The sequence below is a fragment of the Pristiophorus japonicus genome, chromosome 23 (genome assembly GCF_044704955.1).
Source record: "Pristiophorus japonicus isolate sPriJap1 chromosome 23, sPriJap1.hap1, whole genome shotgun sequence".
Taxonomy (NCBI): Eukaryota; Metazoa; Chordata; class Chondrichthyes; family Pristiophoridae; genus Pristiophorus; species Pristiophorus japonicus.
In genome coordinates this window covers 37,559,853-37,586,447 of record NC_091999.1, presented here as the reverse complement: position 1 = coordinate 37,586,447, position 26,595 = coordinate 37,559,853, and the positions used below count along the sequence as shown (strand labels likewise).

General features: G+C 43.7%; 20 non-coding genes across 20 annotated transcripts; all 20 read right to left on the bottom strand.

Annotated features, from left to right (window-relative positions):
• Window positions 1–69: 69 nt before the first annotated feature.
• Window positions 70–141, bottom strand: trnad-guc (transfer RNA aspartic acid (anticodon GUC)). Its single transcript has one exon. It is a non-coding gene; the product is annotated as a tRNA-Asp (tRNA).
• A 1,883-nt stretch (window positions 142–2,024) lies between these two features.
• trnad-guc (transfer RNA aspartic acid (anticodon GUC)) lies at window positions 2,025–2,096 on the bottom strand. Its single transcript has one exon. It is a non-coding gene; the product is annotated as a tRNA-Asp (tRNA).
• A 3,839-nt stretch (window positions 2,097–5,935) lies between these two features.
• Window positions 5,936–6,007, bottom strand: trnad-guc (transfer RNA aspartic acid (anticodon GUC)). The gene has a single exon. It is a non-coding gene; the product is annotated as a tRNA-Asp (tRNA).
• A 1,585-nt stretch (window positions 6,008–7,592) lies between these two features.
• On the bottom strand, window positions 7,593–7,673 carry trnas-aga (transfer RNA serine (anticodon AGA)). The gene has a single exon. It is a non-coding gene; the product is annotated as a tRNA-Ser (tRNA).
• A 219-nt stretch (window positions 7,674–7,892) lies between these two features.
• Window positions 7,893–7,964, bottom strand: trnad-guc (transfer RNA aspartic acid (anticodon GUC)). Its single transcript has one exon. It is a non-coding gene; the product is annotated as a tRNA-Asp (tRNA).
• A 1,583-nt stretch (window positions 7,965–9,547) lies between these two features.
• trnas-aga (transfer RNA serine (anticodon AGA)) lies at window positions 9,548–9,628 on the bottom strand. Its single transcript has one exon. It is a non-coding gene; the product is annotated as a tRNA-Ser (tRNA).
• A 219-nt stretch (window positions 9,629–9,847) lies between these two features.
• Window positions 9,848–9,919, bottom strand: trnad-guc (transfer RNA aspartic acid (anticodon GUC)). Its single transcript has one exon. It is a non-coding gene; the product is annotated as a tRNA-Asp (tRNA).
• A 1,884-nt stretch (window positions 9,920–11,803) lies between these two features.
• trnad-guc (transfer RNA aspartic acid (anticodon GUC)) lies at window positions 11,804–11,875 on the bottom strand. Its single transcript has one exon. It is a non-coding gene; the product is annotated as a tRNA-Asp (tRNA).
• Window positions 11,876–13,460: 1,585 nt separating this feature from the next.
• trnas-aga (transfer RNA serine (anticodon AGA)) lies at window positions 13,461–13,541 on the bottom strand. The gene has a single exon. It is a non-coding gene; the product is annotated as a tRNA-Ser (tRNA).
• A 219-nt stretch (window positions 13,542–13,760) lies between these two features.
• On the bottom strand, window positions 13,761–13,832 carry trnad-guc (transfer RNA aspartic acid (anticodon GUC)). The gene has a single exon. It is a non-coding gene; the product is annotated as a tRNA-Asp (tRNA).
• A 1,583-nt stretch (window positions 13,833–15,415) lies between these two features.
• trnas-aga (transfer RNA serine (anticodon AGA)) lies at window positions 15,416–15,496 on the bottom strand. Its single transcript has one exon. It is a non-coding gene; the product is annotated as a tRNA-Ser (tRNA).
• Window positions 15,497–15,715: 219 nt separating this feature from the next.
• On the bottom strand, window positions 15,716–15,787 carry trnad-guc (transfer RNA aspartic acid (anticodon GUC)). The gene has a single exon. It is a non-coding gene; the product is annotated as a tRNA-Asp (tRNA).
• A 1,583-nt stretch (window positions 15,788–17,370) lies between these two features.
• trnas-aga (transfer RNA serine (anticodon AGA)) lies at window positions 17,371–17,451 on the bottom strand. The gene has a single exon. It is a non-coding gene; the product is annotated as a tRNA-Ser (tRNA).
• Window positions 17,452–17,670: 219 nt separating this feature from the next.
• trnad-guc (transfer RNA aspartic acid (anticodon GUC)) lies at window positions 17,671–17,742 on the bottom strand. The gene has a single exon. It is a non-coding gene; the product is annotated as a tRNA-Asp (tRNA).
• A 1,883-nt stretch (window positions 17,743–19,625) lies between these two features.
• Window positions 19,626–19,697, bottom strand: trnad-guc (transfer RNA aspartic acid (anticodon GUC)). The gene has a single exon. It is a non-coding gene; the product is annotated as a tRNA-Asp (tRNA).
• Window positions 19,698–21,280: 1,583 nt separating this feature from the next.
• trnas-aga (transfer RNA serine (anticodon AGA)) lies at window positions 21,281–21,361 on the bottom strand. The gene has a single exon. It is a non-coding gene; the product is annotated as a tRNA-Ser (tRNA).
• Window positions 21,362–21,580: 219 nt separating this feature from the next.
• trnad-guc (transfer RNA aspartic acid (anticodon GUC)) lies at window positions 21,581–21,652 on the bottom strand. Its single transcript has one exon. It is a non-coding gene; the product is annotated as a tRNA-Asp (tRNA).
• A 1,583-nt stretch (window positions 21,653–23,235) lies between these two features.
• On the bottom strand, window positions 23,236–23,316 carry trnas-aga (transfer RNA serine (anticodon AGA)). The gene has a single exon. It is a non-coding gene; the product is annotated as a tRNA-Ser (tRNA).
• A 219-nt stretch (window positions 23,317–23,535) lies between these two features.
• Window positions 23,536–23,607, bottom strand: trnad-guc (transfer RNA aspartic acid (anticodon GUC)). The gene has a single exon. It is a non-coding gene; the product is annotated as a tRNA-Asp (tRNA).
• Window positions 23,608–25,490: 1,883 nt separating this feature from the next.
• On the bottom strand, window positions 25,491–25,562 carry trnad-guc (transfer RNA aspartic acid (anticodon GUC)). The gene has a single exon. It is a non-coding gene; the product is annotated as a tRNA-Asp (tRNA).
• Window positions 25,563–26,595: the final 1,033 nt, after the last annotated feature.

Below are 26,595 nucleotides of genomic sequence, written 5' to 3'. Positions count from 1 at the left end.
CTCTGGTTCTTTTTAATATGCATCTCTTCCAAGAAACAGAAGTAAAATTCGACATTTTGAAACAACTGCCTCCCCGTCGGGGATTTGAACCCCGGTCTCCGGCGTGACAGGCGGGGATACTCACCACTATACTAACGAGGAACTGACGGATACCAGTTCTGTCAGAGCAGGAATCGAGTCACTGTGAACAGAACTGGACACCAGGAGAAGTCGACAGACACATTGAGAGACAGAGACAAACCGACAAACAGGGAGAGACAGACAGCGAGATAGAGAGAATGAGAGACAGAAAGTGTGAGACTGAGAAGGAGAGGCAGACTGAGTGAGAAAAAGACTCACATATATACATATACAGAGATGTGGGTGTGTGATCTATTAAGAGAGAGAGGGAAAGAGTGAGAGAAAGACATTGATAAAGACAGTGACAAGTAGAGAGACAGATAGAGAGAGAGCGATCGAGACTAAAACAGAAAATGATGGAAATAATTCTCAGCTTACAGGCAGGGACTAACAGAGACAGGCAAAGACATGGACAGACCGAAATGATGGGAACGAGAGAACCAGTCAGAAAAAGAGTCTGAGAGAATCCCATTGGAACATACGTGGCACCATGAGAAAGAGACAGATTGAGAGACAGAGACAAACAGAGAAACAGGGACAGACAGAGTGAGTCAGACTGAGAGAGACAAAGACTCAAACATAGAAAATTCTCTGAAGAGAGAGAGAGAGGCAGAAACCGAGCGACACAGATACATTTCACAATTTCATTTCATTATCGGTTCAGAGTGTCACATTGTTGCAGAAAATTGCTGATTCAACCGATGAAAATCCGGTCTCACTGATCAGAATGGGAGGATATCCGTGTTAAATTAAAGAGATACCAGGAGTGGGGGACAAACCCACGCGGGACAAACCCAATGAGTTTTAAGGCCAACGCCTCAACCACTCGGCTGTTCTGGTCCTGTGAGAACCTGGATTCTGTCTCTGTGAGAATCTGGGCTTCAACCCCAACCCCACATACAAACACATGCACATCGGCTTTCAGTGAGCATTTACGAACATTTTTAGTAATATTGACACGGGGGCAAATCTCCTATTCTTTTTCGAATAATGCACTGGGAACTTTCATATTCACCCGAGGGTGCAGACGGAGCTTCAATTTAACATTTCATCCGAAAGTCAACAGCTTCAACATTGCAAAATTCCCCAAGTGCTGCACTTTGAGTGTTAACCAAGATGATATGCTCAAGTCTCAGAAGTGCGACTTGAACAGACAAACTCCCGATTCAGTCGAGAATGCGGCCACTGAACCAAAGCCGATACAAAAGTTCGCAACCGTATTATTTTCCCCAAGTCGTTTGTATACGTTCCAGGACATATCAAATTCATGGTGATGATTTCCAGTGACAGTTGCACATACACAGAGACATATAAATAGATAGACAGACACAGAGACCCACACACACATATCCAAAAATTTGCACGCACCAACGACAATGCACAGATGCCTCAGACATCTCGAGGAATAGACAGGCTGAATCACTGTCGCAACTTTGACTGATGTTTGCGATTTTTGAAACGGATGTATCGTGAATATTGCAGATTAATAAAAATGAGAAAAAAATGTCAAAGTTGAAAGGTGTGGGACGTTATTCCATCTATCTCAGGATCAGTTTGGCAGAGAACCGATTAAATTGTGAAATGGAATGAAAAATGCTGAGAATCGTAGTCGTCAGGATTCGAACCTGCGTGGGATAACCCAATGGATTTCTAGTCCATCGCCTTAACCACTCGGCCACGACTACTGTGTCGCTGTCTTTTTAAACTTTACTCAGAAAAAACTCAGTCATCCATCTCTGTGTTGCAGACGGCCAAAGACTCCTGAAAAATTCTTCGTTTGCTAAAAATCTGGACGAGGCAATCTCATCCACCTGTACTTTTACAGTTCCATATTACTCTGGTTCTTTTTAATATGCATCTCTTCCAAGAAACAGAAGTACAATTCGACATTTTGAAACAACTGCCTCCCCGTCGGGGAATTGAACCCCGGTCTCCCACGTGACAGGCGGGGATACTCACCACTATACTAACGAGGAACTGACGGATACCAGTTCTGTCAGAGCAGGAATCGAGTCACTGTGAACAGAACTGGACACCAGGAGAAGTCGACAGACACATTGAGAGACAGAGACAAACCGACAAACAGGGAGAGACAGACAGCGAGATAGAGAGAATGAGAGACAGAAAGTGTGAGACTGAGAAGGAGAGGCAGACTGAGTGAGAAAAAGACTCAAATATATACATATACAGAGATGTGGGTGTGTGATCTATTAAGAGAGAGAGGGAAAGAGTGAGAGAAAGACATTGATAAAGACAGTGACAAGGAGAGAGACAGATAGAGAGAGAGCGATCGAGACTAAAACAGAAAATGATGGAAATACTTCTCAGCTTACAGGCAGGGACTAACAGAGACAGGCAAAGACATGGACAGACCGAAATGATGGGAAAGAGAGAACCAGTCAGAAAAAGAGTCTGAGAGAATCCCATTGGAACATACGTGGCACCGTGAGAAAGAGACAGATTGAGAGACAGAGACAAACAGAGAAACAGGGACAGACAGAGTGAGTCAGACTGAGAGAGACAAAGACTCAAACATAGAAAACTCTCTGAAGAGAGAGAGAGAGGCAGAAACCGAGCGACACAGATACATTTCACAATTTCATTTCATTATCGGTTCAGAGTGTCACATTGTTGCAGAAAATTGCTGATTCAACCGATGAAAATCCGGTCTCACTGATCAGAATGGGAGGATATCCGTGTTAAATTAAAGAGATACCAGGAGTGGGGGACAAACCCACGCGGGACAAACCCATTGAGTTTTAAGGCCAACGCCTCAACCACTCGGCTGTTCTGGTCCTGTGAGAACCTGGATTCTGTCTCTGTGAGAATCTGGGCTTCAACCCCAACCCCACATACAAACACATGCACATCGGCTTTCAGTGAGCATTTACGAACATTTTTAGTAATATTGACACGGGGGCAAATCTCCTATTCTTTTTCGAATAATGCACTGGGAACTTTCATATTCACCCGAGGGTGCAGACGGAGCTTCAATTTAACATTTCATCCGAAAGTCAACAGCTTCAACATTGCAAAATTCCCCAAGTGCTGCACTTTGAGTGTTAACCAAGATGATATGCTCAAGTCTCAGAAGTGCGACTTGAACAGACAAACTCCCGATTCAGTCGAGAATGCGGCCACTGAACCAAAGCCGATACAAAAGTTCGCAACCGTATTATTTTCCCCAAGTCGTTTTTATACGTTCCAGGACATATCAAATTCATGGTGATGATTTCCAGTGACAGTTGCACATACACAGAGACATATAAATAGATAGACAGACACAGAGACCCACACACACATATCCAAAAATTTGCACGCACCAACGACAATGCACAGATGCCTCAGACATCTCGAGGAATAGACAGGCTGAATCACTGTCGCAACTTTGACTGATGTTTGCGATTTTTGAAACGGATGTATCGTGAATATTGCAGATTAATAAAAATGAGAAAAAAATGTCAAAGTTGAAAGGTGTGGGACGTTATTCCATCTATCTCAGGATTAGTTTGGCAGAGAACCGGTTAAATTGTGAAATGAAATGAAAAATGCTGAGAATCGTAGTCGGCAGGATTCGAACCTGCGCGGGATAACCCAACAGATATCTAGTCCATCGCCTTAACCACTCGGCCACGACTACTGTGTCGGTGCCTTTTTAAACTTTACTCAGAAAAAACTCAGTCATCCATCTCTGTGTAGCAGACGGCCAAAGACACCTGAAAAATTCTCCGTTTGCTAAAAATCTAGACGAGGCAATCTCATCCACCTGTATTTTTACAGTTCCATATTACTCTGGTTCTTTTTAACATGCATCTCTTCCAAGAAACAGAAGTAAAATTCGACATTTTGAAACAACTGCCTCCCCGTCGGGGAATTGAACCCTGGTCTCCCGCGTGACCAGCGGGGATACTCACCACTATACTAACGAGGAACTGACGTGTACCAATTCCGTCAGAGCAGTAATCGAGTCACTGTGAACAGAACTGGACACCAGGAGAAGTCGACAGACACATTGAGAGACAGAGACAAACCGACAAACAGGGAGAGACAGACAGCGAGATAGAGAGAACGAGAGACAGAAAGTGTGAGACTGAGAAGGAGAGGAAGACTGAGTGAGAAAAAGACTCAAATATATACATATACAGAGATGTGTGTGAGTGATCTATTCAGAGAGAGAGGGAAAGAGTGAGAGAAAGACAACGATAAAGACTGTGACAAGGAGAGAGACAGAGAGAGAGAGAGCGACAGAGACTAAAACAGAAAATGATGGAAATACTTCTCAGCTTACAGGCAGGGACTAACAGAGACAGGCAAAGACATGGACAGACCGAAATGATGGGAAAGAGAGAGCCAGTCAGACAAAGAGTCTGAGAGAATCCCATTGGAACATACGTGGCACCGTGAGAAAGAGACAGATTGAGAGACAGAGACAAACAGAGAAACAGGGACAGACAGAGTGAGTCAGACTGAGAGAGACAAAGACTCAAACATACAAAACTCTCTGAAGAGAGAGAGAGAGAGGCAGAAACCGAGCGACACAGATACATTTCACAATTTCATTTCATTATCGGTTCAGAGTGTCACATTGTTACAGAAAATTGCTGATTCAACCGATGAAAATCCGGTCTCACTGATCAGAATGGGAGGATATCCGTGTTAAATTAAAGAGATACCAGGAGTGGGGGACAAACCCACGCGGGACAAACCCATTGAGTTTTAAGGCCAACGCCTCAACCACTCGGCTGTTCTGGTCCTGTGAGAACCTGGATTCTGTCTCTGTGAGAATCTGGGCTTCTACCCCAATCACACATACAAACACAGACACATCGGCTTTCAGTGAGCATTTACGAACATTTTTAGTAATATTGACACGGGGGCAACTCTCATATTCTTTTTCGAACAATGCACTGGGAACTTTCATATCCACCCGAGGGTGCAGACGGAGCTTCAATTTAACATTTCATCCAAAAGTCAACAGCTTCAACATTGCAAAATTCCCCAAGTGCTGCACTTGAGTGTTAGCCAAGATGATCTGCTCAAGTCTCAGAAGTGCGACTTGAACAGACAAACTCCCGATTCAGTCGAGAATGCTGCCACTGAACCAAAGCCGATACAAAAGTTCGCAACCGTATTATTTTCCCCAAGTCGTTTTTATACGTTCCAGGACATATCTAATTCATGGTGATGATTTCCAGTGACAGTTGCACATACACAGAGACATATAAATAGATAGACAGACACAGAGACCCACACACACATATCCAAAAATCTTCACGCACCAACGACAATGCACAGATGCCTCAGACATCTCGAGGAATAGACAGGCTGAATCACTGTCGCAACTTTGACTGATGTTTGCGATTTTTGAAACGGATGTATCGTGAATATTGCAGATTAATAAAAATGAGAAAAAAATTTCAAAGTTCAAAGGTGTGGGACGTTATTCCATCTATCTCAGCGTCAGTTTGGCAGAGAACTGGTTAAATTGTGAAATGGAATGAAAAATGCTGAGAATCGTCGTCGTCAGGATTCGAACCTGTGCGGGATAACCCAATGGATTTCTAGTCCATCGCCTTAACCACTCGGCCACGACTACTGCGTCGCTGTCTTTTTAAACTTTACTCAGAAAAAACTCAGTCATCCATCTCTGTGTTGCAGACGGCCAAAGACTCCTGAAAAATTCTCCGTTTGCTAAAAATCTGGACGAGGCAATCTCATCCACCTGTATTTTTACAGTTCCATATTACTCTGGTTCTTTTTAATATGCATCTCTTCCAAGAAACAGAAGTAAAATTCGACATTTTGAAACAACTGCCTCCCCGTCGGGGAATTGAACCCCAGTCTCCCGCGTGACAGGCGGGGATACTCACCACTATACTAACGAGGAACTGACGTGTACCAGTTCTGTCAGAGCAGGAATCGAGTCACTGTGAACAGAACTGGACACCAGGAGAAGTCGACAGACACATTGAGAGACAGAGACAAATCGACAAACAGGGAGAGACAGACAGCGAGATAGAGAGAATGAGAGACAGAAAGTGTGAGACTGAGAAGGAGAGGAAGACTGAGTGAGAAAAAGACTCAAATATATACATATACAGAGATGTGTGTGAGTGATACTATTCAGAGAGAGAGGGAAAGAGTGAGAGAAAGACAACGATAAAGACTGTGAAAGGAGAGAGACAGATAGAGAGAGAGCGACAGAGACTAAAACAGAAAATGATGGAAATACTTCTCAGCTTACAGGCAGGGACTAACAGAGACAGGCAAAGACATGGACAGACCGAAATGATGGGAAAGAGAGAGCCAGTCAGACAAAGAGTCTGAGAGAATCCCATTGGAACATACGTGGCACCGTGAGAAAGAGACAGATTGAGAGACAGAGACAAACAGAGAAACAGGGACAGACAGAGTGAGTCAGACTGAGAGAGACAAAGACTCAAACATACAAAACTCTCTGAAGAGAGAGAGAGAGAGGCAGAAACCGAGCGACACAGATACATTTCACAATTTCATTTCATTATCGGTTCAGAGTGTCACATTGTTACAGAAAATTGCTGATTCAACCGATGAAAATCCGGTCTCACTGATCAGAATGGGAGGATATCCGTGTTAAATTAAAGAGATACCAGGAGTGGGGGACAAACCCACGCGGGACAAACCCATTGAGTTTTAAGGCCAACGCCTCAACCACTCGGCTGTTCTGGTCCTGTGAGAACCTGGATTCTGTCTCTGTGAGAATCTGGGCTTCTACCCCAACCCCACATACAAACACAGACACATCGGCTTTCAGTGAGCATTTACGAACATTTTTAGTAATATTGACACGGGGGCAACTCTCATATTCTTTTTCGAACAATGCACTGGGAACTTTCATATCCACCCGAGGGTGCAGACGGAGCTTCAATTTAACATTTCATCCGAAAGTCAACAGCTTCAACATTGCAAAATTCCCCAAGTGCTGCACTTTGAGTGTTAACCAAGATGATATGCTCAAGTCTCAGAAGTGCGACTTGAACAGACAAACTCCCGATTCAGTCGAGAATGCGGCCACTGAACCAAAGCCGATACAAAAGTTCGCAACCGTATTATTTTCCCCAAGTCGTTTTTATACGTTCCAGGACATAGCAAATTCATGGTGATGATTTCCAGTGACAGTTGCACATACACAGAGACATATAAATAGATAGACAGACACAGAGACCCACACACACATATCCAAAAATTTGCACGCACCAACGACAATGCACAGATGCCTCAGACATCTCGAGGAATAGACAGGCTGAATCACTGTCGCAACTTTGACTGATGTTTGCGATTTTTGAAACGGATGTATCGTGAATATTGCAGATTAATAAAAATGAGAAAAAAATTTCAAAGTTGAAAGGTGTGGGACGTTATTCCATCTATCTCAGGATCAGTTTGGCAGAGAACCGGTTAAATTGTGAAATGGAATGAAAAATGCTGAGAATCGTAGTCGTCAGGATTCGAACCTGCGCGGGATAACCCAATGGATTTCTAGTCCATCGCCTTAACCACTCGGCCACGACTACTGTGTCGCTGTCTTTTTAAACTTTACTCAGAAAAAACTCAGTCATCCATCTCTGTGTTGCAGACGGCCAAAGACTCCTGAAAAATTCTCCGTTTGCTAAAAATCTGGACGAGGCAATCTCATCCACCTGTATTTTTACAGTTCCATATTACTCTGGTTCTTTTTAATATGCATCTCTTCCAAGAAACAGAAGTAAAATTCGACATTTTGAAACAACTGCCTCCCCGTCGGGGAATTGAACCCCGGTCTCCCGCGTGACAGGCGGGGATACTCACCACTATACTAACGAGGAACTGACGGATACCAGTTCTGTCAGAGCAGGAATCGAGTCACTGTGAACAGAACTGGACACCAGGAGAAGTCGACAGACACATTGAGAGACAGAGACAAACCGACAAACAGGGAGAGACAGACAGCGAGATAGAGAGAATGAGAGACAGAAAGTGTGAGACTGAGAAGGAGAGGCAGACTGAGTGAGAAAAAGACTCAAATATATACATATACAGAGATGTGGGTGTGTGATCTATTAAGAGAGAGAGGGAAAGAGTGAGAGAAAGACATTGATAAAGACAGTGACAAGTAGAGAGACAGATAGAGAGAGAGCGATCGAGACTAAAACAGAAAATGATGGAAATACTTCTCAGCTTACAGGCAGGGACTAACAGAGACAGGCAAAGACATGGACAGACCGAAATGATGGGAACGAGAGAACCAGTCAGAAAAAGAGTCTGAGAGAATCCCATTGGAACATACGTGGCACCATGAGAAAGAGACAGATTGAGAGACAGAGACAAACAGAGAAACAGGGACAGACAGAGTGAGTCAGACTGAGAGAGACAAAGACTCAAACATAGAAAACTCTCTGAAGAGAGAGAGAGAGGCAGAAACCGAGCGACACAGATACATTTCACAATTTCATTTCATTATCGGTTCAGAGTGCCACATTGTTGCAGAAAATTGCTGATTCAACCGATGAAAATCCGGTCTCACTGATCAGAATGGGAGGATATCCGTGTTAAATTAAAGAGATACCAGGAGTGGGGGACAAACCCACGCGGGACAAACCCATTGAGTTTTAAGGCCAACGCCTCAACCACTCGGCTGTTCTGGTCCTGTGAGAACCTGGATTCTGTCTCTGTGAGAATCTGGGCTTCAACCCCAACCCCACATACAAACACATGCACATCGGCTTTCAGTGAGCATTTACGAACATTTTTAGTAATATTGACACGGGGGCAAATCTCCTATTCTTTTTCGAATAATGCACTGGGAACTTTCATATTCACCCGAGGGTGCAGACGGAGCTTCAATTTAACATTTCATCCGAAAGTCAACAGCTTCAACATTGCAAAATTCCCCAAGTGCTGCACTTTGAGTGTTAACCAAGATGATATGCTCAAGTCTCAGAAGTGCGACTTGAACAGACAAACTCCCGATTCAGTCGAGAATGCGGCCACTGAACCAAAGCCGATACAAAAGTTCGCCACCGTATTATTTTCCCCAAGTCGTTTTTATACGTTCCAGGACATATCAAATTCATGGTGATGATTTCCAGTGACAGTTGCACATACACAGAGACATATAAATAGATAGACAGACACAGAGACCCACACACACATATCCAAAAATTTGCACGCACCAACGACAATGCACAGATGCCTCAGACATCTCGAGGAATAGACAGGCTGAATCACTGTCGCAACTTTGACTGATGTTTGCGATTTTTGAAACGGATGTATCGTGAATATTGCAGATTAATAAAAATGAGAAAAAAATTTCAAAGTTGAAAGGTGTGGGACGTTATTCCATCTATCTCAGGATCAGTTTGGCAGAGAACCGGTTAAATTGTGAAATGGAATGAAAAATGCTGAGAATCGTAGTCGTCAGGATTCGAACCTGCGCGGGATAACCCAATGGATTTCTAGTCCATCGCCTTAACCACTCGGCCACGACTACTGTGTCGCTGTCTTTTTAAACTTTACTCAGAAAAAACTCAGTCATCCATCTCTGTGTTGCAGACGGCCAAAGACTCCTGAAAAATTCTCCGTTTGCTAAAAATCTGGACGAGGCAATCTCATCCACCTGTATTTTTACAGTTCCATATTACTCTGGTTCTTTTTAATATGCATCTCTTCCAAGAAACAGAAGTAAAATTCGACATTTTGAAACAACTGCCTCCCCGTCGGGGAATTGAACCCCGGTCTCCCGCGTGACAGGCGGGGATACTCACCACTATACTAACGAGGAACTGACGGATACCAGTTCTGTCAGAGCAGGAATCGAGTCACTGTGAACAGAACTGGACACCAGGAGAAGTCGACAGACACATTGAGAGACAGAGACAAACCGACAAACAGGGAGAGACAGACAGCGAGATAGAGAGAACGAGAGACAGAAAGTGTGAGACTGAGAAGGAGAGGAAGACTGAGTGAGAAAAAGACTCAAATATATACATATACAGAGATGTGTGTGAGTGATCTATTCAGAGAGAGAGGGAAAGAGTGAGAGAAAGACAACGATAAAGACTGTGACAAGGAGAGAGACAGAGAGAGAGAGAGCGACAGAGACTAAAACAGAAAATGATGGAAATACTTCTCAGCTTACAGGCAGGGACTAACAGAGACAGGCAAAGACATGGACAGACCGAAATGATGGGAAAGAGAGAGCCAGTCAGACAAAGAGTCTGAGAGAATCCCATTGGAACATACGTGGCACCGTGAGAAAGAGACAGATTGAGAGACAGAGACAAACAGAGAAACAGGGACAGACAGAGTGAGTCAGACTGAGAGAGACAAAGACTCAAACATACAAAACTCTCTGAAGAGAGAGAGAGAGAGGCAGAAACCGAGCGACACAGATACATTTCACAATTTCATTTCATTATCGGTTCAGAGTGTCACATTGTTACAGAAAATTGCTGATTCAACCGATGAAAATCCGGTCTCACTGATCAGAATGGGAGGATATCCGTGTTAAATTAAAGAGATACCAGGAGTGGGGGACAAACCCACGCGGGACAAACCCATTGAGTTTTAAGGCCAACGCCTCAACCACTCGGCTGTTCTGGTCCTGTGAGAACCTGGATTCTGTCTCTGTGAGAATCTGGGCTTCTACCCCAACCCCACATACAAACACAGACACATCGGCTTTCAGTGAGCATTTACGAACATTTTTAGTAATATTGACACGGGGGCAACTCTCATATTCTTTTTCGAACAATGCACTGGGAACTTTCATATCCACCCGAGGGTGCAGACGGAGCTTCAATTTAACATTTCATCCAAAAGTCAACAGCTTCAACATTGCAAAATTCCCCAAGTGCTGCACTTGAGTGTTAGCCAAGATGATCTGCTCAAGTCTCAGAAGTGCGACTTGAACAGACAAACTCCCGATTCAGTCGAGAATGCTGCCACTGAACCAAAGCCGATACAAAAGTTCGCAACCGTATTATTTTCCCCAAGTCGTTTTTATACGTTCCAGGACATATCTAATTCATGGTGATGATTTCCAGTGACAGTTGCACATACACAGAGACATATAAATAGATAGACAGACACAGAGACCCACACACACATATCCAAAAATCTTCACGCACCAACGACAATGCACAGATGCCTCAGACATCTCGAGGAATAGACAGGCTGAATCACTGTCGCAACTTTGACTGATGTTTGCGATTTTTGAAACGGATGTATCGTGAATATTGCAGATTAATAAAAATGAGAAAAAAATGTCAAAGTTCAAAGGTGTGGGACGTTATTCCATCTATCTCAGCGTCAGTTTGGCAGAGAACTGGTTAAATTGTGAAATGGAATGAAAAATGCTGAGAATCGTCGTCGTCAGGATTCGAACCTGTGCGGGATAACCCAATGGATTTCTAGTCCATCGCCTTAACCACTCGGCCACGACTACTGCGTCGCTGTCTTTTTAAACTTTACTCAGAAAAAACTCAGTCATCCATCTCTGTGTTGCAGACGGCCAAAGACTCCTGAAAAATTCTCCGTTTGCTAAAAATCTCGACGAGGCAATCTCATCCACCTGTATTTTTACAGTTCCATATTACTCTGGTTCTTTTTAATATGCATCTCTTCCAAGAAACAGAAGTAAAATTCGACATTTTGAAACAACTGCCTCCCCGTCGGGGAATTGAACCCCAGTCTCCCGCGTGACAGGCGGGGATACTCACCACTATACTAACGAGGAACTGACGTGTACCAGTTCTGTCAGAGCAGGAATCGAGTCACTGTGAACAGAACTGGACACCAGGAGAAGTCGACAGACACATTGAGAGACAGAGACAAATCGACAAACAGGGAGAGACAGACAGCGAGATAGAGAGAATGAGAGACAGAAAGTGTGAGACTGAGAAGGAGAGGAAGACTGAGTGAGAAAAAGACTCAAATATATACATATACAGAGATGTGTGTGAGTGATACTATTCAGAGAGAGAGGGAAAGAGTGAGAGAAAGACAACGATAAAGACTGTGAAAGGAGAGAGACAGATAGAGAGAGAGCGACAGAGACTAAAACAGAAAATGATGGAAATACTTCTCAGCTTACAGGCAGGGACTAACAGAGACAGGCAAAGACATGGACAGACCGAAATGATGGGAAAGAGAGAGCCAGTCAGACAAAGAGTCTGAGAGAATCCCATTGGAACATACGTGGCACCGTGAGAAAGAGACAGATTGAGAGACAGAGACAAACAGAGAAACAGGGACAGACAGAGTGAGTCAGACTGAGAGAGACAAAGACTCAAACATACAAAACTCTCTGAAGAGAGAGAGAGAGAGGCAGAAACCGAGCGACACAGATACATTTCACAATTTCATTTCATTATCGGTTCAGAGTGTCACATTGTTACAGAAAATTGCTGATTCAACCGATGAAAATCCGGTCTCACTGATCAGAATGGGAGGATATCCGTGTTAAATTAAAGAGATACCAGGAGTGGGGGACAAACCCACGCGGGACAAACCCATTGAGTTTTAAGGCCAACGCCTCAACCACTCGGCTGTTCTGGTCCTGTGAGAACCTGGATTCTGTCTCTGTGAGAATCTGGGCTTCTACCCCAACCCCACATACAAACACAGACACATCGGCTTTCAGTGAGCATTTACGAACATTTTTAGTAATATTGACACGGGGGCAACTCTCATATTCTTTTTCGAACAATGCACTGGGAACTTTCATATCCACCCGAGGGTGCAGACGGAGCTTCAATTTAACATTTCATCCGAAAGTCAACAGCTTCAACATTGCAAAATTCCCCAAGTGCTGCACTTTGAGTGTTAACCAAGATGATATGCTCAAGTCTCAGAAGTGCGACTTGAACAGACAAACTCCCGATTCAGTCGAGAATGCGGCCACTGAACCAAAGCCGATACAAAAGTTCGCAACCGTATTATTTTCCCCAAGTCGTTTTTATACGTTCCAGGACATATCAAATTCATGGTGATGATTTCCAGTGACAGTTGCACATACACAGAGACATATAAATAGATAGACAGACACAGAGACCCACACACACATATCCAAAAATTTGCACGCACCAACGACAATGCACAGATGCCTCAGACATCTCGAGGAATAGACAGGCTGAATCACTGTCGCAACTTTGACTGATGTTTGCGATTTTTGAAACGGATGTATCGTGAATATTGCAGATTAATAAAAATGAGAAAAAAATTTCAAAGTTGAAAGGTGTGGGACGTTATTCCATCTATCTCAGGATCAGTTTGGCAGAGAACCGGTTAAATTGTGAAATGGAATGAAAAATGCTGAGAATCGTAGTCGTCAGGATTCGAACCTGCGCGGGATAACCCAATGGATTTCTAGTCCATCGCCTTAACCACTCGGCCACGACTACTGTGTCGCTGTCTTTTTAAACTTTACTCAGAAAAAACTCAGTCATCCATCTCTGTGTTGCAGACGGCCAAAGACTCCTGAAAAATTCTCCGTTTGCTAAAAATCTGGACGAGGCAATCTCATCCACCTGTATTTTTACAGTTCCATATTACTCTGGTTCTTTTTAATATGCATCTCTTCCAAGAAACAGAAGTAAAATTCGACATTTTGAAACAACTGCCTCCCCGTCGGGGAATTGAACCCCGGTCTCCCGCGTGACAGGCGGGGATACTCACCACTATACTAACGCGGAACTGACGGATACCAGTTCTGTCAGAGCAGGAATCGAGTCACTGTGAACAGAACTGGACACCAGGAGAAGTCGACAGACACATTGAGAGACAGAGACAAACCGACAAACAGGGAGAGACAGACAGCGAGATAGAGAGAATGAGAGACAGAAAGTGTGAGACTGAGAAGGAGAGGCAGACTGAGTGAGAAAAAGACTCAAATATATACATATACAGAGATGTGGGTGTGTGATCTATTAAGAGAGAGAGGGAAAGAGTGAGAGAAAGACATTGATAAAGACAGTGACAAGTAGAGAGACAGATAGAGAGAGAGCGATCGAGACTAAAACAGAAAATGATGGAAATACTTCTCAGCTTACAGGCAGGGACTAACAGAGACAGGCAAAGACATGGACAGACCGAAATGATGGGAACGAGAGAACCAGTCAGAAAAAGAGTCTGAGAGAATCCCATTGGAACATACGTGGCACCATGAGAAAGAGACAGATTGAGAGACAGAGACAAACAGAGAAACAGGGACAGACAGAGTGAGTCAGACTGAGAGAGACAAAGACTCAAACATAGAAAACTCTCTGAAGAGAGAGAGAGAGGCAGAAACCGAGCGACACAGATACATTTCACAATTTCATTTCATTATCGGTTCAGAGTGCCACATTGTTGCAGAAAATTGCTGATTCAACCGATGAAAATCCGGTCTCACTGATCAGAATGGGAGGATATCCGTGTTAAATTAAAGAGATACCAGGAGTGGGGGACAAACCCACGCGGGACAAACCCATTGAGTTTTAAGGCCAACGCCTCAACCACTCGGCTGTTCTGGTCCTGTGAGAACCTGGATTCTGTCTCTGTGAGAATCTGGGCTTCAACCCCAACCCCACATACAAACACATGCACATCGGCTTTCAGTGAGCATTTACGAACATTTTTAGTAATATTGACACGGGGGCAAATCTCCTATTCTTTTTCGAATAATGCACTGGGAACTTTCATATTCACCCGAGGGTGCAGACGGAGCTTCAATTTAACATTTCATCCGAAAGTCAACAGCTTCAACATTGCAAAATTCCCCAAGTGCTGCACTTTGAGTGTTAACCAAGATGATATGCTCAAGTCTCAGAAGTGCGACTTGAACAGACAAACTCCCGATTCAGTCGAGAATGCGGCCACTGAACCAAAGCCGATACAAAAGTTCGCAACCGTATTATTTTCCCCAAGTCGTTTTTATACGTTCCAGGACATATCAAATTCATGGTGATGATTTCCAGTGACAGTTGCACATACACAGAGACATATAAATAGATAGACAGACACAGAGACCCACACACACATATCCAAAAATTTGCACGCACCAACGACAATGCACAGATGCCTCAGACATCTCGAGGAATAGACAGGCTGAATCACTGTCGCAACTTTGACTGATGTTTGCGATTTTTGAAACGGATGTATCGTGAATATTGCAGATTAATAAAAATGAGAAAAAAATTTCAAAGTTGAAAGGTGTGGGACGTTATTCCATCTATCTCAGGATCAGTTTGGCAGAGAACCGGTTAAATTGTGAAATGGAATGAAAAATGCTGAGAATCGTAGTCGTCAGGATTCGAACCTGCGCGGGATAACCCAATGGATTTCTAGTCCATCGCCTTAACCACTCGGCCACGACTACTGTGTCGCTGTCTTTTTAAACTTTACTCAGAAAAAACTCAGTCATCCATCTCTGTGTTGCAGACGGCCAAAGACTCCTGAAAAATTCTCCGTTTGCTAAAAATCTGGACGAGGCAATCTCATCCACCTGTATTTTTACAGTTCCATATTACTCTGGTTCTTTTTAATATGCATCTCTTCCAAGAAACAGAAGTAAAATTCGACATTTTGAAACAACTGCCTCCCCGTCGGGGAATTGAACCCCGGTCTCCCGCGTGACAGGCGGGGATACTCACCACTATACTAACGAGGAACTGACGGATACCAGTTCTGTCAGAGCAGGAATCGAGTCACTGTGAACAGAACTGGACACCAGGAGAAGTCGACAGACACATTGAGAGACAGAGACAAACCGACAAACAGGGAGAGACAGACAGCGAGATAGAGAGAATGAGAGACAGAAAGTGTGAGACTGAGAAGGAGAGGCAGACTGAGTGAGAAAAAGACTCAAATATATACATATACAGAGATGTGGGTGTGTGATCTATTAAGAGAGAGAGGGAAAGAGTGAGAGAAAGACATTGATAAAGACAGTGACAAGTAGAGAGACAGATAGAGAGAGAGCGATCGAGACTAAAACAGAAAATGATGGAAATACTTCTCAGCTTACAGGCAGGGACTAACAGAGACAGGCAAAGACATGGACAGATCGAAATGATGGGAACGAGAGAACCAGTCAGAAAAAGAGTCTGAGAGAATCCCATTGGAACATACGTGGCACCATGAGAAAGAGACAGATTGAGAGACAGAGACAAACAGAGAAACAGGGACAGACAGAGTGAGTCAGACTGAGAGAGACAAAGACTCAAACATAGAAAACTCTCTGAAGAGAGAGAGAGAGGCAGAAACCGAGCGACACAGATACATTTCACAATTTCATTTCATTATCGGTTCAGAGTGCCACATTGTTGCAGAAAATTGCTGATTCAACCGATGAAAATCCGGTCTCACTGATCAGAATGGGAGGATATCCGTGTTAAATTAAAGAGATACCAGGAGTGGGGGACAAACCCACGCGGGACAAACCCATTGAGTTTTAAGGCCAACGCCTCAACCACTCGGCTGTTCTGGTCCTGTGAGAACCTGGATTCTGTCTCTGTGAGAATCTGGGCTTCAACCCCAACCCCACATACAAACACATGCACATCGGCTTTCAGTGAGCATTTACGAACATTTTTAGTAATATTGACACGGGGGCAAATCTCCTATTCTTTTTCGAATAATGCACTGGGAACTTTCATATTCACCCGAGGGTGCAGACGGAGCTTCAATTTAACATTTCATCCGAAAGTCAACAGCTTCAACATTGCAAAATTCCCCAAGTGCTGCACTTTGAGTGTTAACCAAGATGATATGCTCAAGTCTCAGAAGTGCGACTTGAACAGACAAACTCCCGATTCAGTCGAGAATGCGGCCACTGAACCAAAGCCGATACAAAAGTTCGCAACCGTATTATTTTCCCCAAGTCGTTTTTATACGTTCCAGGACATATCAAATTCATGGTGATGATTTCCAGTGACAGTTGCACATACACAGAGACATATAAATAGATAGACAGACACAGAGACCCACACACACATATCCAAAAATTTGCACGCACCAACGACAATGCACAGATGCCTCAGACATCTCGAGGAATAGACAGGCTGAATCACTGTCGCAACTTTGACTGATGTTTGCGATTTTTGAAACGGATGTATCGTGAATATTGCAGATTAATAAAAATGAGAAAAAAATTTCAAAGTTGAAAGGTGTGGGACGTTATTCCATGTATCTCAGGATCAGTTTGGCAGAGAACCGGTTAAATTGTGAAATGGAATGAAAAATGCTGAGAATCGTAGTCGTCAGGATTCGAACCTGCGCGGGATAACCCAATGGATTTCTAGTCCATCGCCTTAACCACTCGGCCACGACTACTGTGTCGCTGTCTTTTTAAACTTTACTCAGAAAAAACTCAGTCATCCATCTCTGTGTTGCAGACGGCCAAAGACTCCTGAAAAATTCTCCGTTTGCTAAAAATCTGGACGAGGCAATCTCATCCACCTGTATTTTTACAGTTCCATATTACTCTGGTTCTTTTTAATATGCATCTCTTCCAAGAAACAGAAGTAAAATTCGACATTTTGAAACAACTGCCTCCCCGTCGGGGAATTGAACCCCGGTCTGCCGCGTGACAGGCGGGGATACTCACCACTATACTAACGAGGAACTGACGGATACCAGTTCTGTCAGAGCAGGAATCGAGTCACTGTGAACAGAACTGGACACCAGGAGAAGTCGACAGACACATTGAGAGACAGAGACAAACCGACAAACAGGGAGAGACAGACAGCGAGATAGAGAGAATGAGAGACAGAAAGTGTGAGACTGAGAAGGAGAGGCAGACTGAGTGAGAAAAAGACTCACATATATACATATACAGAGATGTGGGTGTGTGATCTATTAAGAGAGAGAGGGAAAGAGTGAGAGAAAGACATTGATAAAGACAGTGACAAGTAGAGAGACAGATAGAGAGAGAGCGATCGAGACTAAAACAGAAAATGATGGAAATAATTCTCAGCTTACAGGCAGGGACTAACAGAGACAGGCAAAGACATGGACAGACCGAAATGATGGGAACGAGAGAACCAGTCAGAAAAAGAGTCTGAGAGAATCCCATTGGAACATACGTGGCACCATGAGAAAGAGACAGATTGAGAGACAGAGACAAACAGAGAAACAGGGACAGACAGAGTGAGTCAGACTGATAGAGACAAAGACTCAAACATAGAAAATTCTCTGAAGAGAGAGAGAGAGGCAGAAACCGAGCGACACAGATACATTTCACAATTTCATTTCATTATCGGTTCAGAGTGTCACATTGTTGCAGAAAATTGCTGATTCAACCGATGAAAATCCGGTCTCACTGATCAGAATGGGAGGATATCCGTGTTAAATTAAAGAGATACCAGGAGTGGGGGACAAACCCACGCGGGACAAACCCATTGAGTTTTAAGGCCAACGCCTCAACCACTCGGCTGTTCTGGTCCTGTGAGAACCTGGATTCTGTCTCTGTGAGAATCTGGGCTTCAACCCCAACCCCACATACAAACACATGCACATCGGCTTTCAGTGAGCATTTACGAACATTTTTAGTAATATTGACACGGGGGCAAATCTCCTATTCTTTTTCGAATAATGCACTGGGAACTTTCATATTCACCCGAGGGTGCAGACGGAGCTTCAATTTAACATTTCATCCGAAAGTCAACAGCTTCAACATTGCAAAATTCCCCAAGTGCTGCACTTTGAGTGTTAACCAAGATGATATGCTCAAGTCTCAGAAGTGCGACTTGAACAGACAAACTCCCGATTCAGTCGAGAATGCGGCCACTGAACCAAAGCCGATACAAAAGTTCGCAACCGTATTATTTTCCCCAAGTCGTTTGTATACGTTCCAGGACATATCAAATTCATGGTGATGATTTCCAGTGACAGTTGCACATACACAGAGACATATAAATAGATAGACAGACACAGAGACCCACACACACATATCCAAAAATTTGCACGCACCAACGACAATGCACAGATGCCTCAGACATCTCGAGGAATAGACAGGCTGAATCACTGTCGCAACTTTGACTGATGTTTGCGATTTTTGAAACGGATGTATCGAGAATATTGCAGATTAATAAAAATGAGAAAAAAATTTCAAAGTTGAAAGGTGTGGGACGTTATTCCATCTATCTCAGGATCAGTTTGGCAGAGAACCGGTTAAATTGTGAAATGGAATGAAAAATGCTGAGAATCGTAGTCGTCAGGATTCGAACCTGCGCGGGATAACCCAATGGATTTCTAGTCCATCGCCTTAACCACTCGGCCACGAATACTGTGTCGCTGTCTTTTTAAACTTTACTCAGAAAAAACTCAGTCATCCATCTCTGTGTTGCAGACGGCCAAAGACTCCTGAAAAATTCTCCGTTTGCTAAAAATCTGGACGAGGCAATCTCATCCACCTGTATTTTTACAGTTCCATATTACTCTGGTTCTTTTTAATATGCATCTCTTCCAAGAAACAGAAGTAAAATTCGACATTTTGAAACAACTGCCTCCCCGTCGGGGAATTGAACCCCGGTCTGCCGCGTGACAGGCGGGGATACTCACCACTATACTAACGAGGAACTGACGGATACCAGTTCTGTCAGAGCAGGAATCGAGTCACTGTGAACAGAACTGGACACCAGGAGAAGTCGACAGACACATTGAGAGACAGAGACAAACCGACAAACAGGGAGAGACAGACAGCGAGATAGAGAGAATGAGAGACAGAATGTGTGAGACTGAGAAGGAGAGGCAGACTGAGTGAGAAAAAGACTCACATATATACATATACAGAGATGTGGGTGTGTGATCTATTAAGAGAGAGAGGGAAAGAGTGAGAGAAAGACATTGATAAAGACAGTGACAAGTAGAGAGACAGATAGAGAGAGAGCGATCGAGACTAAAACAGAAAATGATGGAAATAATTCTCAGCTTACAGGCAGGGACTAACAGAGACAGGCAAAGACATGGACAGACCGAAATGATGGGAACGAGAGAACCAGTCAGAAAAAGAGTCTGAGAGAATCCCATTGGAACATACGTGGCACCATGAGAAAGAGACAGATTGAGAGACAGAGACAAACAGAGAAACAGGGACAGACAGAGTGAGTCAGACTGAGAGAGACAAAGACTCAAACATAGAAAATTCTCTGAAGAGAGAGAGAGAGGCAGAAACCGAGCGACACAGATACATTTCACAATTTCATTTCATTATCGGTTCAGAGTGTCACATTGTTGCAGAAAATTGCTGATTCAACCGATGAAAATCCGGTCTCACTGATCAGAATGGGAGGATATCCGTGTTAAATTAAAGAGATACCAGGAGTGGGGGACAAACCCACGCGGGACAAACCCATTGAGTTTTAAGGCCAACGCCTCAACCACTCGGCTGTTCTGGTCCTGTGAGAACCTGGATTCTGTCTCTGTGAGAATCTGGGCTTCAACCCCAACCCCACATACAAACACATGCACATCGGCTTTCAGTGAGCATTTACGAACATTTTTAGTAATATTGACACGGGGGCAAATCTCCTATTCTTTTTCGAATAATGCACTGGGAACTTTCATATTCACCCGAGGGTGCAGACGGAGCTTCAATTTAACATTTCATCCGAAAGTCAACAGCTTCAACATTGCAAAATTCCCCAAGTGCTGCACTTTGAGTGTTAACCAAGATGATATGCTCAAGTCTCAGAAGTGCGACTTGAACAGACAAACTCCCGATTCAGTCGAGAATGCGGCCACTGAACCAAAGCCGATACAAAAGTTCGCAACCGTATTATTTTCCCCAAGTCGTTTGTATACGTTCCAGGACATATCAAATTCATGGTGATGATTTCCAGTGACAGTTGCACATACACAGAGACATATAAATAGATAGACAGACACAGAGACCCACACACACATATCCAAAAATTTGCACGCACCAACGACAATGCACAGATGCCTCAGACATCTCGAGGAATAGACAGGCTGAATCACTGTCGCAACTTTGACTGATGTTTGCGATTTTTGAAACGGATGTATCGTGAATATTGCAGATTAATAAAAATGAGAAAAAAATGTCAAAGTTGAAAGGTGTGGGACGTTATTCCATCTATCTCAGGATCAGTTTGGCAGAGAACCGATTAAATTGTGAAATGGAATGAAAAATGCTGAGAATCGTAGTCGTCAGGATTCGAACCTGCGCGGGATAACCCAATGGATTTCTAGTCCATCGCCTTAACCACTCGGCCACGACTACTGTGTCGCTGTCTTTTTAAACTTTACTCAGAAAAAACTCAGTCATCCATCTCTGTGTTGCAGACGGCCAAAGACTCCTGAAAAATTCTCCGTTTGCTAAAAATCTGGACGAGGCAATCTCATCCACCTGTATTTTTACAGTTCCATATTACTCTGGTTCTTTTTAATATGCATCTCTTCCAAGAAACAGAAGTACAATTCGACATTTTGAAACAACTGCCTCCCCGTCGGGGAATTGAACCCCGGTCTCCCACGTGACAGGCGGGGATACTCACCACTATACTAACGAGGAACTGACGGATACCAGTTCTGTCAGAGCAGGAATCGAGTCACTGTGAACAGAACTGGACACCAGGAGAAGTCGACAGACACATTGAGAGACAGAGACAAACCGACAAACAGGGAGAGACAGACAGCGAGATAGAGAGAATGACAGACAGAAAGTGTGAGACTGAGAAGGAGAGGCAGACTGAGTGAGAAAAAGACTCAAATATATACATATACAGAGATGTGGGTGTGTGATCTATTAAGAGAGAGAGGGAAAGAGTGAGAGAAAGACATTGATAAAGACAGTGACAAGGAGAGAGACAGATAGAGAGAGAGCGATCGAGACTAAAACAGAAAATGATGGAAATACTTCTCAGCTTACAGGCAGGGACTAACAGAGACAGGCAAAGACATGGACAGACCGAAATGATGGGAAAGAGAGAACCAGTCAGAAAAAGAGTCTGAGAGAATCCCATTGGAACATACGTGGCACCGTGAGAAAGAGACAGATTGAGAGACAGAGACAAACAGAGAAACAGGGACAGACAGAGTGAGTCAGACTGAGAGAGACAAAGACTCAAACATAGAAAACTCTCTGAAGAGAGAGAGAGAGGCAGAAACCGAGCGACACAGATACATTTCACAATTTCATTTCATTATCGGTTCAGAGTGTCACATTGTTGCAGAAAATTGCTGATTCAACCGATGAAAATCCGGTCTCACTGATCAGAATGGGAGGATATCCGTGTTAAATTAAAGAGATACCAGGAGTGGGGGACAAACCCACGCGGGACAAACCCATTGAATTTTAAGGCCAACGCCTCAACCACTCGGCTGTTCTGGTCCTGTGAGAACCTGGATTCTGTCTCTGTGAGAATCTGGGCTTCAACCCCAACCCCACATACAAACACATGCACATCGGCTTTCAGTGAGCATTTACGAACATTTTTAGTAATATTGACACGGGGGCAAATCTCCTATTCTTTTTCGAATAATGCACTGGGAACTTTCATATTCACCCGAGGGTGCAGACGGAGCTTCAATTTAACATTTCATCCGAAAGTCAACAGCTTCAACATTGCAAAATTCCCCAAGTGCTGCACTTTGAGTGTTAACCAAGATGATATGCTCAAGTCTCAGAAGTGCGACTTGAACAGACAAACTCCCGATTCAGTCGAGAATGCGGCCACTGAACCAAAGCCGATACAAAAGTTCGCAACCGTATTATTTTCCCCAAGTCGTTTTTATACGTTCCAGGACATATCAAATTCATGGTGATGATTTCCAGTGACAGTTGCACATACACAGAGACATATAAATAGATAGACAGACACAGAGACCCACACACACATATCCAAAAATTTGCACGCACCAACGACAATGCACAGATGCCTCAGACATCTCGAGGAATAGACAGGCTGAATCACTGTCGCAACTTTGACTGATGTTTGCGATTTTTGAAACGGATGTATCGTGAATATTGCAGATTAATAAAAATGAGAAAAAAATGTCAAAGTTGAAAGGTGTGGGACGTTATTCCATCTATCTCAGGATCAGTTTGGCAGAGAACCGATTAAATTGTGAAATGGAATGAAAAATGCTGAGAATCGTAGTCGTCAGGATTCGAACCTGCGCGGGATAACCCAATGGATTTCTAGTCCATCGCCTTAACCACTCGGCCACGACTACTGTGTCGCTGTCTTTTTAAACTTTACTCAGAAAAAACTCAGTCATCCATCTCTGTGTTGCAGACGGCCAAAGACTCCTGAAAAATTCTCCGTTTGCTAAAAATCTGGACGAGGCAATCTCATCCACCTGTATTTTTACAGTTCCATATTACTCTGGTTCTTTTTAATATGCATCTCTTCCAAGAAACAGAAGTACAATTCGACATTTTGAAACAACTGCCTCCCCGTCGGGGAATTGAACCCCGGTCTCCCACGTGACAGGCGGGGATACTCACCACTATACTAACGAGGAACTGACGGATACCAGTTCTATCAGAGCAGGAATCGAGTCACTGTGAACAGAACTGGACACCAGGAGAAGTCGACAGACACATTGAGAGACAGAGACAAACCGACAAACAGGGAGAGACAGACAGCGAGATAGAGAGAATGACAGACAGAAAGTGTGAGACTGAGAAGGAGAGGCAGACTGAGTGAGAAAAAGACTCAAATATATACATATACAGAGATGTGGGTGTGTGATCTATTAAGAGAGAGAGGGAAAGAGTGAGAGAAAGACATTGATAAAGACAGTGACAAGGAGAGAGACAGATAGAGAGAGAGCGATCGAGACTAAAACAGAAAATGATGGAAATACTTCTCAGCTTACAGGCAGGGACTAACAGAGACAGGCAAAGACATGGACAGACCGAAATGATGGGAAAGAGAGAACCAGTCAGAAAAAGAGTCTGAGAGAATCCCATTGGAACATACGTGGCACCGTGAGAAAGAGACAGATTGAGAGACAGAGACAAACAGAGAAACAGGGACAGACAGAGTGAGTCAGACTGAGAGAGACAAAGACTCAAACATAGAAAACTCTCTGAAGAGAGAGAGAGAGGCAGAAACCGAGCGACACAGATACATTTCACAATTTCATTTCATTATCGGTTCAGAGTGTCACATTGTTGCAGAAAATTGCTGATTCAACCGATGAAAATCCGGTCTCACTGATCAGAATGGGAGGATATCCGTGTTAAATTAAAGAGATACCAGGAGTGGGGGACAAACCCACGCGGGACAAACCCATTGAATTTTAAGGCCAACGCCTCAACCACTCGGCTGTTCTGGTCCTGTGAGAACCTGGATTCTGTCTCTGTGAGAATCTGGGCTTCAACCCCAACCCCACATACAAACACATGCACATCGGCTTTCAGTGAGCATTTACGAACATTTTTAGTAATATTGACACGGGGGCAAATCTCCTATTCTTTTTCGAATAATGCACTGGGAACTTTCATATTCACCCGAGGGTGCAGACGGAGCTTCAATTTAACATTTCATCCGAAAGTCAACAGCTTCAACATTGCAAAATTCCCCAAGTGCTGCACTTTGAGTGTTAACCAAGATGATATGCTCAAGTCTCAGAAGTGCGACTTGAACAGACAAACTCCCGATTCAGTCGAGAATGCGGCCACTGAACCAAAGCCGATACAAAAGTTCGCAACCGTATTATTTTCCCCAAGTCGTTTTTATACGTTCCAGGACATATCAAATTCATGGTGATGATTTCCAGTGACAGTTGCACATACACAGAGACATATAAATAGATAGACAGACACAGAGACCCACACACACATATCCAAAAATTTGCACGCACCAACGACAATGCACAGATGCCTCAGACATCTCGAGGAATAGACAGGCTGAATCACTGTCGCAACTTTGACTGATGTTTGCGATTTTTGAAACGGATGTATCGTGAATATTGCAGATTAATAAAAATGAGAAAAAAATGTCAAAGTTGAAAGGTGTGGGACGTTATTCCATCTATCTCAGGATTAGTTTGGCAGAGAACCGGTTAAATTGTGAAATGAAATGAAAAATGCTGAGAATCGTAGTCGGCAGGATTCGAACCTGCGCGGGATAACCCAACAGATATCTAGTCCATCGCCTTAACCACTCGGCCACGACTACTGTGTCGGTGCCTTTTTAAACTTTACTCAGAAAAAACTCAGTCATCCATCTCTGTGTAGCAGACGGCCAAAGACACCTGAAAAATTCTCCGTTTGCTAAAAATCTAGACGAGGCAATCTCATCCACCTGTATTTTTACAGTTCCATATTACTCTGGTTCTTTTTAACATGCATCTCTTCCAAGAAACAGAAGTAAAATTCGACATTTTGAAACAACTGCCTCCCCGTCGGGGAATTGAACCCCGGTCTCCCGCGTGACAGGCGGGGATACTCACCACTATACTAACGAGGAACTGACGTGTACCAATTCCGTCAGAGCAGTAATCGAGTCACTGTGAACAGAACTGGACACCAGGAGAAGTCGACAGACACATTGAGAGACAGAGACAAACCGACAAACAGGGAGAGACAGACAGCGAGATAGAGAGAACGAGAGACAGAAAGTGTGAGACTGAGAAGGAGAGGAAGACTGAGTGAGAAAAAGACTCAAATATATACATATACAGAGATGTGTGTGAGTGATCTATTCAGAGAGAGAGGGAAAGAGTGAGAGAAAGACAACGATAAAGACTGTGACAAGGAGAGAGACAGAGAGAGAGAGAGCGACAGAGACTAAAACAGAAAATGATGGAAATACTTCTCAGCTTACAGGCAGGGACTAACAGAGACAGGCAAAGACATGGACAGACCGAAATGATGGGAAAGAGAGAGCCAGTCAGACAAAGAGTCTGAGAGAATCCCATTGGAACATACGTGGCACCGTGAGAAAGAGACAGATTGAGAGACAGAGACAAACAGAGAAACAGGGACAGACAGAGTGAGTCAGACTGAGAGAGACAAAGACTCAAACATACAAAACTCTCTGAAGAGAGAGAGAGAGAGGCAGAAACCGAGCGACACAGATACATTTCACAATTTCATTTCATTATCGGTTCAGAGTGTCACATTGTTACAGAAAATTGCTGATTCAACCGATGAAAATCCGGTCTCACTGATCAGAATGGGAGGATATCCGTGTTAAATTAAAGAGATACCAGGAGTGGGGGACAAACCCACGCGGGACAAACCCATTGAGTTTTAAGGCCAACGCCTCAACCACTCGGCTGTTCTGGTCCTGTGAGAACCTGGATTCTGTCTCTGTGAGAATCTGGGCTTCTACCCCAACCCCACATACAAACACAGACACATCGGCTTTCAGTGAGCATTTACGAACATTTTTAGTAATATTGACACGGGGGCAACTCTCATATTCTTTTTCGAACAATGCACTGGGAACTTTCATATCCACCCGAGGGTGCAGACGGAGCTTCAATTTAACATTTCAT